The sequence below is a fragment of the Peromyscus eremicus genome, chromosome 11 (genome assembly GCF_949786415.1).
Source record: "Peromyscus eremicus chromosome 11, PerEre_H2_v1, whole genome shotgun sequence".
Classification (NCBI taxonomy): Eukaryota; Metazoa; Chordata; class Mammalia; order Rodentia; family Cricetidae; genus Peromyscus; species Peromyscus eremicus.
The window spans coordinates 4508718-4529246 of NC_081427.1; the positions used below are offsets into that span (position 1 = coordinate 4508718).

Below are 20529 nucleotides of genomic sequence, written 5' to 3' on the forward strand. Positions count from 1 at the left end.
CCATTGCCATGGCACATTCAGAATCCTGGGAAGGGAACATCAGCTCACACTCTAAGAAATCATTGTATTGGAAGAGCAGGGGCTGGGGGTAGAGGTGAATCTTCTGGAGTCATTTTTGTAAAATGAAGCCTGTAATTCATCCCTTTTGGGAAAAATAAATCATCTAGTGAGGTTTTTCCTGGGGCTATGTAAATTACTAAATATCAGAAAATGTGCTTCGGTAACTAGGATATTTAAGAAATAAGGGGAGGGGAATCTCAAGATTTTTTTAAACAGATAAATTTCAATTATATTTATGACGTTTTACAATAAAGAAATGGTATAAAAAAGAAAGAATAAGGTATTTTCTAAACCTGGTATATAATAGCTACAAAAGTCTTTACAAGATATCAGACTCTTTTTTTAAACACTTAACTTGTAAATGCCTCCTGCCCTGTCACTACAGCTCCTGGGTGTTTATGCTGTCATGGATGCCGAGGGACTTACTCTATGGTTCCGGTCTTAATCACAGCAGCAGCCTGGGCTCTTGTGTTCCTAGAGAAGGCCTACTAGGGCACTGGGAGAGCTGGGAAGAACCAAGGTTTATTTTAGCAGGTGATGAAGTGAAAGAAAGTATACCTTCCAGAGTGGAGTATAGACAGATCAGAGCAGCAGAGCCAAGGCCTGCCCCTCATACCTGGACACCTTGGTCTGGTCTACCATTTCTCCTCCTCTTGTCCACTCCTGAGGTGGTCTGAGATGATCTCCTCCCTAGAATAGGCAGTGACTTTCTTAGAAGACATCTTTACCCACAATTCAGTTCGCTACAGCTAGATACATTAGATACTGGAATGTGCATAAAGGCATGACCACGAAGTTGAGAAGTTAACTGGGGGAAAGGGCGGTGATGCCTTGCCCATGTTTCTCAGGCAGGGCTTGGTAGCTAGCTGGAGCCTTGTAAGACTGGCTTTTCTGTTCCCCCAGAATTCACTCCCTCTTATCCCAGTTGGGCTGTCTCTTAGCCACCTGTAAGCCTTCTTATTTGCTATCCTCACTGTTCTGGACTTGGCTGTTTTAACCCTGAGAGTCATTTAACCTTAACATTTGTTTACACCACAGCAATCCCACAGTGCTCTGGTCAGGATGTAGCCTGACTCCCAAAGGTTTACATGTTGTTCCCCAATGTGGTGGTGCTGAGGTGACTGGAGCTCTAAGATGTGGGACCGAGTGTAAGGTAAGGAGGACCCAGGGGCTCCGTTCTTATGTATGAGCTAATGCCATCTCTAGAGAGTCTGTCGGGTCTGGTAAGAGTGGATAATTCAACTACAGAAATGGCTGCCAAAATGCAAAGGCACCCCCTCCCGGGTTTCATGCTTCCTTTCTCTCCGTGTGACCTCTGCATGTCTTCTCACATGTCCTTTCTTCTCTCTCTTTCATGTTGGAATGCAGCCAGGAGTTCTTCCCAGTATGCTAGTAGTGTTCTAGCACCATGCAGTTCAGTGGACTGAACTCATGAGCCAGATAAACATCTTATCAGTTACCCAGCCTCGGGTATTTTGTTATAGCAACAACAACAAAAAAATTGACAGACATTTCATTTCCCTGCTATGTTATAAGCATTTGAAGACAATATTCTAATCTTACTCATCCCCTAGAGCCCAGCACATGTGTGAACAAGATCAATGAACTACTTCTGATCATCTGAAGGCTAAGGGAAAGGGGGGGCAGGAAAGGTAGCAGAAAGAAACTAAAGTTTGCCTAGATTTCCTTCGCAACTGTAATTCTTCAGACTGGCTATAACATTCCTGTGGACTTAGGTCTGGCAGCAATATGACTTTCAAATAGTCCAGAGAAATGGGTGCTACCATATGTTTTTCTTAAAAACTCCATCTGCCACGTCCCTCTCTTGTTCATTCTCAGAACTCAGTGGGCTCTTTCTGTTGCCTCCAGAACAAGAAAGCGGATCTCGTGGTAGGACCAGGTCTAAGAGAAGCTTCGGTCACAGAAATGTTGCCTGGGCATGTTCTCCACTCTCTTCCATCTGCAGCCTTGTGTGGTAACAGCCACCTCATGTCCACTACTGTGGTCCCTGTGAACCGGTCCTCCTGGGCTCTATAACAAAACACTGGGCACTAGCCAGCTTAAACCGCAGAAATGTAATGTTCGCAGGCCTGGAAGCTAAAGCCCTAGATCAATGTGTTGGGGGAGCTAAGAAGACTGCTTCCTTTGTGGTTTTCAGAGAATGTGATGGCTAATCTTGGTTGTCAACTCGGCTACATCTGAAATCAACTAAAGCTCATGCAGCTGAAGCACTCCCCTTGGGGACCACACCTTCTGCTGGCAGCCCACTTACAAGGACATGGAGGAAGGAGGCGCTGCTTCCTGCCTGCTTGTTCTCACTCTCATCGGCAAGTTCATCTGTCCTGTTGCTGCAGCCTGTATTAAATCCAACACTGTCGGGATTCCAATGTAGACTGACAAACTTCAGCCCTGCAGGAATCCTCCAGGACTTCATCAATAGATAGTGTTTGCAGAGACGCCCAACCTCCCAGACTGAACAATTACCAGATTCCCAGGCTTTCCATATCTGCCTTTCCACTGTGAAACAGCCACGATTGGACTACCCAGACCATATCCTGAAAGCCAGTCTAAGAAATCTCTGAGTCCTAGCCCTCTCCTTGTGTATATGTCTGTGTCAATATTTCCTCTTTTTATGAGAACAGTATTCATATTAAACTAACACTCGCACTGCCCATGTATATTGTATTTCCTCGGGGAAAGATGTCACATTCTGAGTTGCTAGGATTGGGACTGAAAGGAAAAGTATTGGCTCAGGACCCCCAAGACCAAGTTCTCAGCACAAAGGAGATTTATTTGACCCAAAGGGACAGAGGGAGGGATAAGGGACAAAGACAGGAGACAGAGGAAATGGGGGAAGGGGAAAAGGGAAAGGGGGCAGGGGTATTTGTCTTGGAGGACAAAGGACTGCCTCTGATAGAGGGGAGACAGACATGGCCCATAGGAAAATGGGGGTTTATAAAGGTACAAGGGGAAACCCCCGTGTAGGATGAAGTGTCTAATTTTGATTGGATGGGTTAACTAGGTGAGCCAAAAGGGGCTTGTGATTGGTGGGTTTCAATACTTTGATAGCTGGACCTTGGTAGTCAGCCTTGGGAAGAGGAAGTGGCCAAATAAGGGAACAAACCTGGTGACTATCTTCAGGAATGTGCTTAACAGTTTTTAGCAAGGCGGGGAGGGGGGGGGATTGGAGAAATAGGCAAGGCCTGCCAAAGCCATATGCTTGAGTGGACTAGTGTCCATTCAGGGATACCAGCAAGTCTAAACCTGCCTCTTTTCTCCAGAAACTGCCACCTGTCCAGACAGTGACCATAAGACACTGAGTTTACTTTTGTATAGCCACATGGGTATAATGTGGTAACCATCTGACATTGTTGTGGACTGTAATTCTCTAGCATCTCTAATGACCATTCCCATCAGCTCCCCCTCTACTCTCTGAGACACGACAAATGCAGAGGTTCAGAGTACTCCTGAAGCAGTTCCTTACAACTTGTCCAAAATTATGTATCCAGTGATTACAGTTTTCTGCTGAGGCCGGAGCATGTGAAAACTGCTCAGATCAACATTAGCTTCCCCGTTCTGTACTGAGCCATGAAGCGGTGGCTGCTTTCTCATTGTGAAGCATGCTACATACTGTTGATTTGTCTGTAAGAAATGTTTTACAATTTGAACAGAGTGGGCTTGAGGTGGTTTTGAGTGGTATCTCCTCCAGAGTTTTAGACATTTGGACACTTCGTTCCAGGTGGTAGCCCTGTTTTGGGAGACTTGGGAGATGTGGTCTCTCTGAAGGAATTATGTCACTGGAGGCAGACTGTCAACTCCCAGTTTACTCTCTGCTTCCTGCTGGTTCCAGTTGTCACCTCTCAGCTTCTGGCTCCAGACACATCTCCACCCCAATGTCACAGACCCTTATCCCTCTGGAATGGTAAGCCCAGATAAACTCTTCCTTCTATAAGCTGCCTCGATCATGGTGTTTTATCACAGCAGTAGAAAAGAAACAGGGTTACAAAAGTAAATGAAATTAAGGCTGGGAAATACCAGTAAATCAAAAGGCATGCTGGGAGCATGGTGCACATAGGAAGTCCTGTGCTGGCCACAACTTTGTCAGCTCACTGTGCTTCTGAAGTCCCCAGGAGCTGACACTGGGACATTTCTTCACTTTGGACTCCCTGATCTTGGAATCCGAGGACTACGTGTTCTTTTTTTTATTCGTGTAATGACTATTGCCTTATCAGCACTCTCAGTCCTTACTGTTGTCGTTTGGAACATTTTTGCTATTCATTCAAGTTATTCTCAGAACCAGTTTCAGTTTAGCTTGGGGAAAAAAAGCAGTTCTCCTACCAAGAGGGTGAAGCAGCTGGTTTCTTTTGCCTTTCATTGTGGATTTTCAACACATTAGCAGTTCCGGCAAAAGGGAGATTTGTAACACTGCCATGGCTGTGATGATGGTGATGGTGATGGTGATGGTGATGATGGTGATGGTGATGATGATGATGGTGATGGTGATGATGATAATGATGGTGATAGTGATGGTGATGATGATGATGATGGTGATGGTGATGATGATAATGATGATAATGGTGATGATAATAATAGTGATAGTGATAATGGTGAGGATCATACTGTCGACAATCTGACATTTTTTAGCATATTCTACAGATTATCTCATTTATTCTTTATAGCCCTAAGATGCAACAATTACAATGTGAATCTCTCATGTGCAAATAAATCTAAGCCATCTTTTTCCTAAGCACAGAATTTGAAGGTCAAATAATTTAGCTGATGGAAGATATTTTTAACCATGTGCCGCATCACTACACAAATATACAAGTGCATTAGGTACCAGGTCACTCATGGAGTTCACATGAAAGCACTTGATTTATGCAACATAAACAGAAATCACATCCTATTTATACACTGGGAGTACTAAGAGCAAGACTTCCCTTTCCTCTTTTTACATGTAGTATTTGTAGCTCTACCTTGAATTCTGCATAACAGTACTCATATGAGAAAGACTTCAAGAGAAAATTAAGATCACAACAGGACAGCTAGCTGAGTGGCCTGCGTGCCAATCAGCAAACAAAGTGTGCAACTGACCTATGTTATCAAGTTCTTGCTAAAAACTTGTTATAATTTCAAAAAAGACAACAGAATACACTATAGAAATAGAGATATGGTGAAAAATTATGAGCGCACAGAAGAATAAATTTTCCTAGACTTCGTGGCAGTTTTTACCCTACAAGGGCCTTAGGCATGATGCTTAAGCTCTGGTCCTCCTGGTTCTTTGCAAAATGAAATGCCACTCAGGCTGAGCTTTGAGTTTGCTCTTCTTATTGTGACACCCCAGAAAGCAAAGCCTTAGTGTGCAGAAGGTCCTGGTGCATGTGGACCAGGACCTCTGCTGTGGTCTGATCACCAAAGACAGCTAGCTGGGAGTCCTTCAGCAATGAGCAGCTGAAGTAGGTGTCCATGAGGCTGTTTGTGTTTTGTTTTGTGGGTTTTTTTTTTAAAGAAACTAAGTAGAAATATATGGACATGGGATGTGGAAACTCAGAGGGACCATGATGAATGTCTGTGTACAACTCAGAATAGAAACATGGTTCTACTGTGCAGGAGAAAGCTTCTCTCCTTAACATTCCAGAAGGTGGCTGCAGTTGAGTTGATCCAGGCCCCCAAGAAGCACATTTTAAGATGGGTTTCAGCATACAGCAACTCTTAGAAAAAGCAAGTATGAGAGAGTAAAAGAGGAGACAAAAGGAGGAGGAAGCACTATCAGGCCACTGTGCTACGACCCAAGAAAGGAGCATGGGGAGGGAGGAGACTGGGAATCTGGCCCACTGCAGCGAAGGTCTAAATAGTTGAGTAAGAACCCTGGGATCCCTCAAACACAAGCCCCCCAGCAGCACAGTCAGTCGTCCCAGGGCTCCCAGAAAGAATAGGCCTTGTCCCTCTCAGCACTAAATCACTGGTTGGGAATGGGGTGGGGGGAATAAAAGCCCAGCTGGCTCCATTAAAAAAAAAAAAAAAACACTGGAGTTCTTGGGACATGTGAAAGGTATGTTGTCAGGCATGCCATACTAGAACAAGCAGCAACATCGGTGAACATGGTTACTATAAGCTAGGGAGTAAAAATGAGGTGAGACACGTGGCCTTCTGGTTACAGAATTTGTAACATGTTACAAACTCAATGTCTGTGACTATTATTATTTATTTTTAAGGCAAGGTCTCATGTAGCCCAGTCTGCCTTGGAACTCACAGTGCAGCTGAGGATAACGTTGGACTTCTAATCTACCTGCCTCCACTTCCGAAGTGCTGGGATTACAGGTGTACACCACAATGCTTGGTTTATACGGTAGTGGGGCTTGAATCCAGGGCTTGTGCGTGCTGGGCATCTACTCTACCAACTGAGCTACATCCCCACCCCATCTTGGATATTATTCCAGAGGGAGCATTGCTGACTCAATAGTTGTCTACACATCTCCCTGAGAGTGCTTCAAGGATGGAGACTGACATCTTTTTGTTCCTCAGACTAGCTCAGTGATGATGTTCCATAGATGAGTGGACACCATGATGGAAGAAGCTGCTACCTGAGTATTGCCTTACCTGAAAACTCAATACTTGAGGGGCTGAATATTGGTGAAGTTATTAAGGTCACTCCACGTAGTCAAAAGGAAGGTTTATTAGTGGTGTAACTTACAAATGAAGGGATAGGTAGGTCGCAGGGTCTGGGGAAGGTGTGTTGCAGTCCGGCAGTGTTCTCTGGAGAACTCTGCTCGGTCAACCTCCACCGTCCAGGGTCCAGGAACAGAGAGAGCGGCGCATCTGGATCTCGGGTCTTAAGGGCCCTTTCTTGGCTCCGCCTTGTAGGCGTGACAGTTACCGAAGCCTCAATGGGGGTTGGAACTTCCAGATCAAAGCTGGAATGGCTACCCACTATAGCTGAAATGCTGCTTCTGAGATGTCTCCTGGATGTCATGTCCTGATGATACTCTGACGATACTCTGAACAAAGGTATTCTCTCCCTTTTCATCCAGACCCTCCCTGAGGGACAACTGCTCTTCCATCACTAATGAAAGAGTTTCTGCACCACTTTAGGCCAGCACAAAGCCAGCAAAGATGACTCATTCAACCAGGCCTTTGGCAGGAGACACCTTGGAATCATGCTCGCTCACTGCCACTTTTAAAGTGCATGTCCCTAAGGATGTGGTGGCACACAGCTCACCCTGGGAGCACTGGCAGACTCAGCATATTATCCTGACTCCTATAGAATAGGAGCCTGGGAGGAAACCATATTCATAGTCTCCTGGAAGAGTACTGGGTCTGAGACACTCCCTGTAGTCAGAGCTGGAAGATGGGAAGTTGAGCAGATGTGGTGTCCAGGGATCCAATAGCATAGGATGAGTCAGACCTGCAGAGCCACTAGACAGGCCTTGGGGCAGGGTGGGGTGGCATACGTGTAGAATGCCTCTATTTTTAAACTAAATTCCCATTTTTTGTCCTAGGGAAAAGGACAGAACTTGGGGAGAAGGGGCAGAGAATGTTTACCAAAGTTCCTGTTTCCTAATCATTGATTCCATAGGGAAAATGTCTAAGCAGTGTTTCCCTCCTCAGAGTAGAGGGACAGCAGCTGCTGTAAAGGATTTGTTGTTACACAAGGGACCTTCACTAACAACCCTGGGAATATGACAGGACCAAGTCAGAAGAACGCTTGAGACAAGGCATTATCACAGCTGCGGTTAAAGAACACACTGCACAGGAGAGAGAAGGGGATATTTATTACAGGCAACTCAGCCAATAAGACACGAAAGGCTGAGGTCAGCAATGGGGTGTCTCCTGGTAGGTGCAGGGCCCTGGGGTCTACCCACAGCACTGAAAAATTAAACTGTAATTAAAGACAGCAGTCAGAGGCTAGAATCCCACTCACCTTTATCTCTTGGCCTCCTCTACAAGGGATAACATAGTTCCTGATAAGCAGGAACAGGATGGTTGTTCTTATTATCATGGTTCTGGGGTTAATCTCAGAAGCTTCTAAGGCCACTGTAACAAATGACTACACACATAGTGGATTAGAACAATGCACGCCTACTGCTCTAAAGTTCTGAAGTTGACATGAGTCTTACAGGACAAAAATCAGCGTATCTTCAGGAGCCCTCAGAGTAGAATCTGGTCCCTGACTCTTCCAACTGTGGAGGCCACCTGTGTTCTCTGGGCCTCTCTGCCATCGTCACATCACCCAGACCCTGTCCTGTCCTAACATCCCCTTCTCTGAATCCGTATTCTCTGTATGTCTCATTTATAAGGATGTGATTATTGAACCCCTGAATACTAAAATAATATCCCTGTGGTCAGAGCAACTGATTAACAATCATATTCCCTCTAACTTTCTGACTGTGGACACAGCACAGCAAGGTTCTAGAGAGTAGATCAAGCTTTGCATGGACATTATTCTACCTGCCACATGAACACTATGGGCATGTGGTAGGTGGAAACCTAAGCATGCCTGAGACCAGGAGGAAATCCTAAGCAATGATACTCCCTCATGAGAAACACAGCAGGAGATCCACTAATCCAAGTGTCCCTGTGCTGGATGAGACATAAAGAGGAGCACCTGGAACTTAGGTCTCAAGTTTACTTCTCAAATTAAATTTGTAATCCCAGTGGAGGGAAGAGGGAGCGGGGGGGGGGGGGGGGGGGGGGGGGGGGAGAGGAAGAAACACTGGTGTGTTTTTCAGCCATGAATTGTGTTGTTTAGATAGAAGTGAAGACCATCATGTTTAGCAAAATAGCCAGTCTCAGAAAGACAAACATCCTATGTTATGTGTATGTGGAATCTAGGGGGAGAAACATAGAAGTAAATGAGGGACAATTAGATGGCAAAGGGGAATCCGGTGGGTGGGGCTAAGGGATGAATGACATCTTAGCTACTATTCCATTGCTCTACAGAGACACCATGACCAGGGCAACTCTTTAAAACAGAGAATGTAATCGGAGGCTTGCTCACAGTCTTAGAGGGTTGTTAGCCCATGATTATCATGGCCAGAAGCAGACAGGCCTGGCATTGGAGCAGTAGATGACAGCCTGATCCACGGACAGCAGGCAGAAGAGAGAGACTAGGCCTGGAGTGAGCTTCTGAACCTTGAAGCCCATCTCCAGTGACACACCCTCTCCCAGGCTGTACTCCCTTCAACAAAGTCACACCTCCTGATCCTTCCCAAACAGGTCCACTAACTAGGAACCAAGCATTCAAACATATGGGCCTATGGGGGCTATTCTCATTCAAACTACCACCAATGACAATGGGGATAAACATGATCAAAATATATTACATCTGTGTATGAAATATCAAATTGGAACCCATTTTTATGTAATCAATACACACTAATAAAGAAAATGAAGAAACAGAACCAAGATGGATATCTTGGAACAGATACTCAGAAACTTTACCATGCAGAGGCTGAAAGCTCAAGTTCAGTCTGACTTCCTGTAGCAAACATGTAGATGAGTATATGTATATGGTCCCACCCACACAGCTGAAACAGACACGGACCTGCCATTGACCCCGGGGAGGCATCCAATGGGCCTTCCGTGGCAGATGTAGCCTTGGAAGGGCCAATTCTTGGGGCCCAGGCAGTCTTGTAGCTTATCTGTTCATGCTGCTGGGACCTCAGCTCCACTAAGGTAGGAAGAAGCTGGGCTCTGGAAGAGTCTGAAGCTTCCCTGAGTGTCAAATGCTTAGCTCCTTGTGGCCACTTTCTGCATGTGCAGCCATAGGACCTTCATGCTGGACCCTAAAAATTCAAGGTCCCCCACTGGAAGACATGGACAGCCTGGTTGGTGCCCGCCCATACCTCTCTCTGTCTTTGATGCATCTACAAAAACGCAGAAGGGAGAACTTAGGAACTTGAGTTGTGACAGGTGGTGATGCCTGACAAGAAAATGATGGTGCTGTCTGTGTCTTGAAGAAGTATGAGTGTTGAAAATTGGAGCTGCTATGTTAGATATGAGAATGTGAAGAGGTGATTGGGGCCCAGGGCTCTGAGTTTATAAAATATCCATACCGTTAACTCAGAAGTGGATTTCATCCTGGAGAGTGGTTTCTTATAAAAGTTCAGATACTTGTGCGTATTCTCTCTCTCTCTCTCTCTCTCTCTCTCTCTCTCTCTCTCTCTCTCTCTCTCTGTCTCCCCCATCCCTCCCTCCACCCTTCTCTCTCACCTTGTGGTGCCTTCTACCATGTACCATGAAGCAAGACAGGGCCTCCCTCACTCTAGGAAATCTGCTGTGGGGTTATGTCTCCTTGAAATGTCAGGGAAGTCTCACCCACGATACTTCGACAACATGGCTGCCATAAGACCTGAACAAGGACAGCACTAGAGACGTGCTCACATACGTGGAAGGGGGCACTCTCACAGGGCCTCACCCACAGACAAAGAACTACAGGAAACTAAGGAATGCTGAGAATGGGAGAAATAGTATTCCCCAACGAAGAGCCCCCTAATTAGTTATTCAAAACCGAGTGGTCAGCCCTGAAATCATATACAAACAAACCAAAGTTAACAGGCAGAGCAGGTTGTGCGCATGCGTGTGTGTGTGTGTGTGTGTGTGTGTGTGTGTGTGTGTGTGTCCTCCATACACGTGTGTGTATATATGTAACAATAATAATTAAAGAAAAAAGGCCATAACTTGACAGGGAGTGAGGGAATTCATGGGCACAGTCGGAGGGAGGAAAGGAAGGGGGAAAGGAAATAATTATAATTCAGTTTTAAAAATAATTAAGTAAAAGACAAAAAGCATCAGAAAAGGGAGCCCTCACAAGATGCCCTCATCTCCTTTTCAGGGTCTCAGGAACCATGAGCCAAATAAAGTTCTGCTTATGGGAGCTCACTCTTTCTGTGGTATTTGGTTACAGCAGCAGAAAAAGAATACACTGCTGTATCCAGAATAAAAGAAATAATAAACCATAAAATGAAGAGACTCTCAGTCAATTTTGATTTTATTCGCCAACCTTTTCTGTGTCAACAACCAGTCTTACCGTGTCACTGGCTTGCTGAAAATATTTTTTCCTTCTCAGGAGGCAGGAGGGTGGCTGTGAGTGTGGTGTGGGGGCACACCTGACTGAGTCGGGTGTGGGGGCTGGGCTCAGCTCAGCTGGGCCTGTCTCATGTTTTCTCACACCAGAACCCAAGCTAAAAGGACAGTCACATTCTGGAACCTGCTGGACCTAGAGTAGGATGCAGGAACTGGAGGGCAAGGTCAAAGAATCACATGCAAAGTTCTGCTCAGCCACGAAAAACGTCTGCCCACTCACTTCCAAAGCCTGGGGTGTGTTACACGGCCCATCCCCTGGGGTGGGGCACACTACTCCCCAATGCTGCAGTGCTGAGACATTGACAGAAGTGTGACCATGTCTCCGATGCAGACCAGGGCAAAGGACCAGAACAAAGTTGTAATCACCACTCTACTGCTGCTGAGTCACCTGGCACCTGCTCTGACTCTTTTGCTGGAAGTTGGAAGGACCTGCCTCCCACCCAGGAGTGTCCCGCCTACCCTGATTGTACCTGGGTGTCACTCCATGATGCGTTTGTTCCCAGGGGAAATATTGCAGGTTCGCTAATATGGGACATAGTGAGACCCTCCGTAGCTTTGCAGGAGGACACACATGTGTGAAGACCCTTGACTCGGGGTGTAGATTGTTCTCACCAGGAGGGCGGGTGAGTGGCGGTGTGAGACTTTCGGATGACAGCCCTAGGTGGGCAGTGGGTGGGGTGACTGGCACTTCAGCTCTGCCTTGTCACCTGCAGTTGGGATGACTGAGGCAGCTTGACCTCCCAGTTCCCAGCAGGCTCCTCTGAAAACTGGCCAAATGCCACATAGAATGATGACAAGAGTCCCTGGTGAGCAGACACACATTCTCTCACACAGAAATCCAAAATGCCAGCAAGCCTGCAGCCCTAAGGGCATGACCACTCACTCAGCCCAGAATCAAAACGAGATCTCCACCCAGGTTAGCACCGATTTTCAGTGCAAACAGTGTGTGAATTTACACGGTCCCAACTGTCTTCTTTCCCAATCTTCTTCTGCAAATGCTAGGGACCCAAGACCTTGCACATGCTTGGCAAGCACGCTGCCAGTAAGCTATGCCCCAACCCTTTATACATATCTATTTTAAAAGTAGAAGTAAAAAGAAAGAGTAATAATTTGTAGTCATGTGGGAGAGAGAGGTTCTCGTGTTTTCTTGGAAACAAGAGTTTGCTGTCTAGGGTGGCACTAGACAGCAGTGATTTAGTGTGTATTTTCAAAACTGGAAAAAATTTTTGAGTATTTCCATGATAAAGAAATGACCCTTTTTTTGGCGATGGGGAGTTTGCCCAATTTGAGCACGGCCAAATGCATGCATTATATGGAAATGTCACATGGTATATACTATGCTAATATACAGCTTTTATATATAAATTTGAAATAAGTAAATACAATTAAACGTTCAAAAATAGAAACACTTTTGATCACTGTGTTCTTCCCTGAGCCACAAGTGATATTCTGTTTATGCTACATTTTATTAAGGTGCATCAGAGGATGCTTCAGGTCATGTGTGTGTGTGTGTGTGTGTGTGTGTGTGTGTGTGTGTGTGTGTGTGTGAGAGAGAGAGAGAGAGAGAGAGAGAGAGAGAGAGAGAGAGAGAGAGAGAGAGAGTATGTGTGTGTATCCCCATGTCTGTGTATGTGTATTTGTGTGTGTCTGTGTTCATATCTGTGTGTGTGTGAATTTGTATGTCCATGTATGTGTGTGCATTTGTGTGTATCCATGTGTGTGTATGTGTGTATTTCTGTGTCTGTATGTGTGCTTGTGTTCTCTGTCACATCATCATAATCCAAAGGGGCTGTGTTATTTTCTTCTCTTTCCCCTTCCCACGCTGACCTTGAGCCAGCTGATGTGACTGTATGTCACACTCCGGTTTGGATGAAAGATTTAAGTAATACCTCTACACCTAATTACAGCAGCAAGCTGAACTCCCAAGTGCCTGGCCACCATCTTCTCAGAGGACGCTTGCATTTAACACACACCCACTCCGTTCAATCGTCCGTCCTAAGGTGGGTATTTCACCATACGTCTGTAATAATTCCCAGCTTTCAGATCCATGTTTTCTGAGTAGCATATGATTTCCATTCCTTGAGATGGTAAATTAGCACTTCTCAAAACTCAGTACTATTTATAGATGCTAAATTGGGCACATCTCTTGTACCAACCATTAAAGAAGTAATCTATGGCAGGCGTTTGTGCACACTACCATAATTAACTTTATGATTCCTTTCTTCTCTGCCATCACCAGGCTCAGCTCTGCGGCCCCAGCCTCTTTTCTCTGCCTGTGATGGGCTGTGCTTCACAGCGGGCCTCTTGGTGGAGCAGCAGACACAGGCCGGTGGCTCTTCTGTCTGACTTGCCAAATCTTCTGGCAAGGAGAAGCGCCGAGGCTCAGGAAACTTGCAGCTGATTAATTACTGCAGTGAAGGCTCAGGTAGACGAGTGAGTCAGACTGGAAAAGTCCCCTCAGGTCGTGTCCTGGAAGATCCAGGAGACGAGACACCTAGCACTTTCCCTGTGTGTGTGTGTGTGTGTGTGTGTGTGTGTGTGTGTGTGTGTGTGTGTGTGGTGTTCATGTGCACGTGAATATGTGTACATGCGGATGTGGTGATATGTTGTCTACCCTAATAAACTTGTCTGAGGATCAGAGGACAGACACTAGATTAGAAACAGAGACAGGCAGTGGTAGCATACACCTTTAATCCCAGCACTTGAGATCTTATGCCTTTGCTTGAGAAACACACATGCCTTTAATACCAGGAAGTAATATGGCAGAGCAGAGAAAGGTATATAAAGCGTAAGGAAACAGGAACTCTCTCTCTTTAGGCTGAGGATTTCATAGAGGTAAGAACTAGTGGCTGGCTGCTCTGCTTCTCTGATCTTTCAGCTTTCACTCTGATATCTGGCTCTGGGGTTTTTATTATAAGACCATTTAGATGTGAACAACAAGAGAGTGTGCCACAAAACACTTGCATGGAAAGGCTCTTCCGTTTTATTATTAAACTGGTCACTCAACAGCAAGCATGGAAAGACCTAATTTGCAGGTCTTGAAAATCTAGGAATCAAAACAAAATGAGGGCTGTGTCCCCAGAAGAAACTGATGGAATCAGACTCCTGTGCCTAAGACACAGATGGCCTCTTGCAGACACCTGGGCAGCAGCCTCTGGGGAGGAAACAGAGCTGAGAGCACCATCAAGTTTCTAGGACAGACAGCTCAGATTTGGTTCCCGCCCAGCCCACAGAGGTTCCTTGCTTTGGGTGTGGTGTGGTGTGGTGTGGTGTGGTGTGGTGTGGTGTGGTGTGGTGTGGTGTGGCATGATATAGTGTGGTGTAATATGATGTGGTGTGGAGTAATGTGTTGTGGTATAATATAGTGTGGTATGGTGTAGTAGAGTATGGTGTGATGTAATATAGTGTAGTGTGCTACGATGTGGTATGATATGCTATAATGTTGTGTGGTACACTGTTCTGTCATGTGGTATGATTATTGATATGGTGTGGTGAAGTTGATATGGTGTTGTGTGGTATAGCATAGTATGGTGTAGCGTGATACATAGTGTGCTGTGTTATGGTGTTGTTGGTGTTAATCACAATGGCAAGAATAAGACCACTACCACAATTTGAGTTGAATTTGAAGCAAGTTTGACTTTTTTTATTGGAGTGCACCTAAGAGCTGGCCAGCGACTGCCTCCTATGTTGGGTTAAAGAGAGCAAAAGTTGAATCTGTCTCTTGAGCCCTTTTTAAGGAGTAAAATCACAAGTAGTTTTATAGGAGAGAGGCAATGGGACAATAAGGAAATACAAAAAAGTCTTAAAAATAATCGTGCGGTCACCATTTGATTAGGATTTGTATTCTCAAAAACAAATCAAGGTCATGGGTTGGGGAAGGTCAGGTTCCAGGACACAGAGAGCAACTCAACTCTTACAGTAATAGAAACTTATTTCTAACAATACAGCATAATGGCTCCTGCCTTCTAAATGGAGTCAGGCAGGTTTCTCAGTGGTATGGTGTAGTGTGATGTGGTGTGCTGGAATATGGTATATGTGGTACAGTAAGAGGTGCTGTGCTGTGCTGTGGTATGGCATGTATCGTATACTGTGGTATGCTGTACCATGGTATGATGTTGATGGTAGGGTGTAGTGTGATGTGATGTGATGTGATATGGTGTGGTATGGCACAGTATGGCATATTGTGGTGTGGTATGGTATCGTATGGTATGGTGTGATGCTGCATGCTGTGTTGTGGCATGGTATAGCGTGATATATTTGCTATACAGTCTAAGATATTGTGATGTTGTGTGATATGTGTGGTATAGTAATTGTGTTGTATAGCATGGTGTGTTGCACGGCATGGTGTGATGTGGTATGGTATGGCATGTCACGGCATGATATGGTGTGGCATGGTGTCATGTAGTGTAGCATGGTGTGTTATGGTTTGATGCTGTAAAGCTTCTGTCCAATAACATCATGCATAAGTAGAAACTTACAATAACACAACAAGATGTAAAAAGAGCAATAGCCCCGTGTCCTGGGCTTTCTAATTGCCCTGTCCAGGAGCCTGTGGCTGTACTCACTGCTAGCTGCTGACATCTCCATGCTGTGCTCATGCTAAAATCACTTCACTTGTGATTAAGGTGTTAGCTACTGACGGACTACCATAAACGATGACGCATAGCCTGACTTACGCCCTTCACCACTGTGTCTAGTCGAGTACATCACCATTTAACTTTCCTGCTGGCTCCTTTGGAAAAGTAATACACCATCCTTTCCTACTCCAACTCATAAAAAACGTTATGTCCTGACCCCCAAATGTACACACACACTCATAAGATGTGATGCACAATCTGTACTTGCTCCATGGACCCATCAGCAGCTTTTCTGGGAAGCGAATTCCAAATGTGCCATCAAAGGTACTTTCCTTCTCCCTCCCTCCCTCCCTCCCTCCCTCCCTCCCTCCCTCCCTCCTTCCCTCCCTCCCTCCCTCCCTTCCATTCTTCTGTGTGTGTCAGTGTGTGTGTGTGTGCACACCCTCACCCCTTAGGAGTTTCCCTCATGCTGGGCTAAACCTGTCATGTCTGGGTCACATTTTTTTTTTCCTTCTTCCTTCAGCTGAATACAAATTTATGTCTAGGAAAGAACATCTACATCTAGGTAACATTTTTAAGTATGTCCACATTCCACATTGTATAATCCTCTCTATGTGATTTACTGTTAGTTTATCTGGGTACAGAAAGCTCTCATGTCTTTCTGATAGTTCCGCCAGATAAAGAAATCTCAATCTAAAGTCACTATTGTCAGAATTTCAGAGACACCATTCTGCTACCACTAACAGTCACTGTGGGTAACAACAGAACTCCTTGCAAACTTATTCTTGTGGATAGAAAGGCCCTTCTACCACTAACAGTCACTGTGGGCAACAACAGAACTCCTTGCAGACTTATTCTTGTGGATAGAAAGGCCCTTTCTGCATAGTTAGCTTTCTAAATTCCTCAGGAATGTACATATTGAGGTCTGTCTCATTCCAGGACCTGGGAACCCTATAGGATTGTTCAGTCTAACTTTTGTCCTTTATTTCTGGAAAAATCTCTCTCCTTCTCATGTAATTTCTTCTACTCTGTATTTTTATTTTTCACTGAGTTTGCTCTTTGACAGCGTTATGTATACATAATGTTTGTTTTTTATTACCTCCTACACAGCAGGTGCTAAATCTCACACATTGCTCTACAGGACCTTTTCTTTTTTTCTCTGTGTGGACTGTCAGTTTTGCTATTATTTCCTTGTCTTGGTTTTCTGTATTTAACTTCTAGCCCTCAACTGGTTTGTGTTTAATCCAAACAATTACTTTTTATGAAGAGTTATTTTACATTCTGCAGTTGTTCCCCTTTTCTCTTTATTAAATGCCTTTTTCTCTTCAAACAATACCTCTTGATGCTCTGAGAACACAAAATTATCTAATTGATTTCTTCTTCGAAGGAAAGATGCTCCTCGTGTTCCACATCTGACTCTGTCCCCACCCCAATGCACCATGGGACATTTCTTTCTCCTTTTGCTTATTTTCTTGTTTATTCACTTTGATAGCTTTCTCTCCTCATTTGAGTCTTTCCCATTCTCCATCAGGCATAAGCCTATCAAAGGGATATGTGAACTCAGGGTATGTGAGTGGACTCACATCCTGGCTGGCTTCACTTCGCTTGACTGGGGTGGGAGAAAGACCACCGCTATGCTTTAGGGTCTCTAAATGCAAGAAGGCAGGGTGTGTTACTTAGAAAACTAGCTTCCACAATTCACTGTCTGTGTCCTCCCACACCAAACATCTCCCTGGATTTCTGTAGAAGATAATTCTACTTTGGGGAAGGGAGTTTGATGTGGGTATGAGAAATGTATGTGTCCATTGTTGTTATTATTATTGTTCTTTTCATTTGGAATTAAGTTGTTATGAATTGGATTATTTCCTGAAGTTGGGAAGTATTCAATACTTAGGAAGTATAGTATATAATACAACCATGCCGTAACCCTTAGAATGAGGAGCAGAGAAATCAGCAGAATCAGTGGAATTCACACCCAGGCTGAAATGGTCTGGTCTTCTTAGGTCACAATGAAGTTTACATTTCTGTGACATCTGTGATGAGTATGAAAGCCACAGTGCTGTCTGGCATGGGAAAATCCAAACTCAGATGAAAGAGAACACTTCAGTTCTATCTAAATGTGAGCACAGTCTACCCTCAGATGCCTGTTTTTGCTCTCTGTGGCTTTCCCTTTCTTCTGTATATCAACATTCCTTTTATGATATATGAACACAGATGACTTCATGAAAGCAGAAATTGCCTTTGTGTCTCCTGATGTGTGTCTTCTAATTACCAAAAATGAGGAAACCAAGACAAAGGTCACACAGTAGTTAGTGTGATAAAAGAAATAAGGGGTTATAGTAAGAAGTCTTGGGACTTGTCTTAGTCTATGTGTGTGGGGGTGACAAAAACCCTAACTCAGTCACTTATAAAGTACAGAAATGTATTCCTCTCATTCCTTGAGGATGGTAAGGTCAAGATCAAAGGACCAGACGACTCAGCGTCTAGCGAGGACTGTTCTCCGCTTCCAAGGTAGTATCTTTTTTCTGTGTCTCCATGTGCTGGGTGGGGACGAATTCTGTGTCTTAACATGGCAGAAAAGAAGGAATATTAGGAAGGCCAAGGGACAGGACTTGTACTACAATGCCTTCTAAAGAACCACGCGGCTGTTAAAAGGTCAGAACAGGCATGGCTCAATCATTTCACAAAGACCCGCCTTCCAACACAGTCACTCCAGGGGCCAAGCTCCTTCTCTGCTCTGTCCTCTGGTCTTGCTGGTTTGTGTTAGACTTACCTTGCCCAGACATGAGCTTGTGGTAAGTTGGGTCAACATGTGGAACTGAATCCTGGGAACAGAAATCTGGGGCATTTTAAATCCCAACAGGAGCTAACAAGATGGCAAACCTTGATGACCTGAGTTCTGTCACCAGGTCCCACACAACAGAAGGAGAGAACCAACTCTCACAAGTGTGGAGGTGCATACACACACACACACACACACACACACACACACACACACACTGAACAAATAAGTATAATCGAAAAAATTAAATTCCAACAGATCTTGCAAAATACCAAAACTGTCTGGTGGCCTTTTGAAGACTCAAGAAGGCATCTCTGAGAATATTTCCAAAAATCCATCCAATCATTTGTGTGGTTGTGCAGGTAAAACCTTTTAATAACATAGTTCTTTAGTTCTCCTTGGCTGCTGTTTTAGTTATCGAGTTAGTTAGTTAGTTAGTTAGTTAGTTAGTTATTAAAATTTTTTACCTTTTGTTCCATACCAGCCTGTAACACAGGCTGTCCTTGAACTGGTAGCTTCAGCCTTCCGAGTGCTAGGATTTCAAGTTTGAGCTAACATGCCTGGGTTCTTCGCCATTCTTCCTGGTGTTTAGAGAGCTGACTTAAGAGACTTTGAAGAGGATTCAGCGTTGGAAGGTGGTAGCGTTACAGATCCCAGATTACAGGACCTGCGACACCTTCCATTCCCACATCCATGACCACGGCAACTTTTACAAAAGAAAGAATGTAACGGGAGCTTGCATACAGTTTCAGAAGTTTAGTTTGTTATCCTCATGGAAGAGAGCATGGCGGCACACAGGCAGACCTGGTGCCGGAGAAGTTGCTGAGAGTTCTACATCTCGATCTGCAGGCAGCAAGAGGAGAGTCACTGGGACTGGCTTGAGTATCTGAGACCTCAAACCCCACCCCCAGGGACACACTTCCTCCAACAAGCCCACAACTCCTAATCCCTGTTGACTAAGTATTCAAATATCTGAGCCTATATCAGGTCGGGGTGGGGGGCATTCTTATTCAAACCACCACATCTCGTTCCCATTCTTTTTTTTTTTTTTTTTTTTTTTTTTTTTTTTTTTTTTTTGGTTTTTCGAGACAGGGTTTCTCTGTGTAGCTTTGCACCTTTCCTGGGACTCACTTGGTAGTCCAGGCTGGCCTCGAACTCACAGAGATCCGCCTGGCTCTGCCTCCCGAGTGCTGGGATTAAAGGCGTGCGCCACCACCGCCCGGCTTCCACCACTCTTGTTTGGAAATCTTCAGTTTTATAATCAGAACCTTCAGCCAGATGTGAGACCTGCTTACTTCTGCAAAGGGTTCACAGAAAAAGGGTCGACGTTGACAAGCTAGAAGGAAGTTTCAAAACATAAGGAAAAGGAGCTTCAAGAACTACAGGACTTAAAGGGAATGGGATCAGAACCACCCAGGTCATTTCTCAGGTGAACACAGAGAGAGCACGGCTAGCCACTGGCATGGGTCTCTCCCTGGACTCACCGACTCTTCTATTAACAGCTGCTTGGGTGGCTGCTTCCCTTCCCCAGGTTCTGATCACTCATTTGTGAAGTGAGATGCTGAGGTCGATGACCCTTAGGGATTTCTGCCCAGCCTTTAGCATCCCTTTTTTCTGACACAAATTTTTAAACCTCTTTCCTTGGACATGCAGATCGAACACCAGCCATTGAAATGTCCCCTTCCTGTGGCAGTACTGTTTTAAACTGAACCCCACAGTGTTCATTATCAATGTGCTGAGTGTGTTTCAGACCTCACAAGAGTTGAGAATTGTACATATTTGAGTGAGAAGTGCATTGAAAACCTTTTAAAAGCATTCACGTCAGCTTTGGACTCTCTATTTCAGGGTCATTTTCATCTTGAACGGTGATGTTGACATTGAATTATAAATACTGGGAGTGTAAACACACATATCCAGTTACAGAATACTAGTGGTATTCTTACTGCTTAAATAATTAACTTGGACAAAACAAAAATCTCAAAGTGTAATTTATGGACGTTTATGTTTCAGTTTGAAAAATGGGTA

General features: G+C 44.7%; 1 long non-coding RNA gene across 1 annotated transcript; it reads left to right on the forward strand.

Moving 5' to 3' along the window:
- Positions 1 to 26: 26 nt before the first annotated feature.
- On the forward strand, positions 27 to 2730 carry LOC131921897 (uncharacterized). Its single transcript, XR_009382136.1, has 2 exons — positions 27 to 94; positions 2219 to 2730. It is a non-coding gene; the product is annotated as an uncharacterized LOC131921897 (long non-coding RNA).
- Positions 2731 to 20529: the final 17799 nt, after the last annotated feature.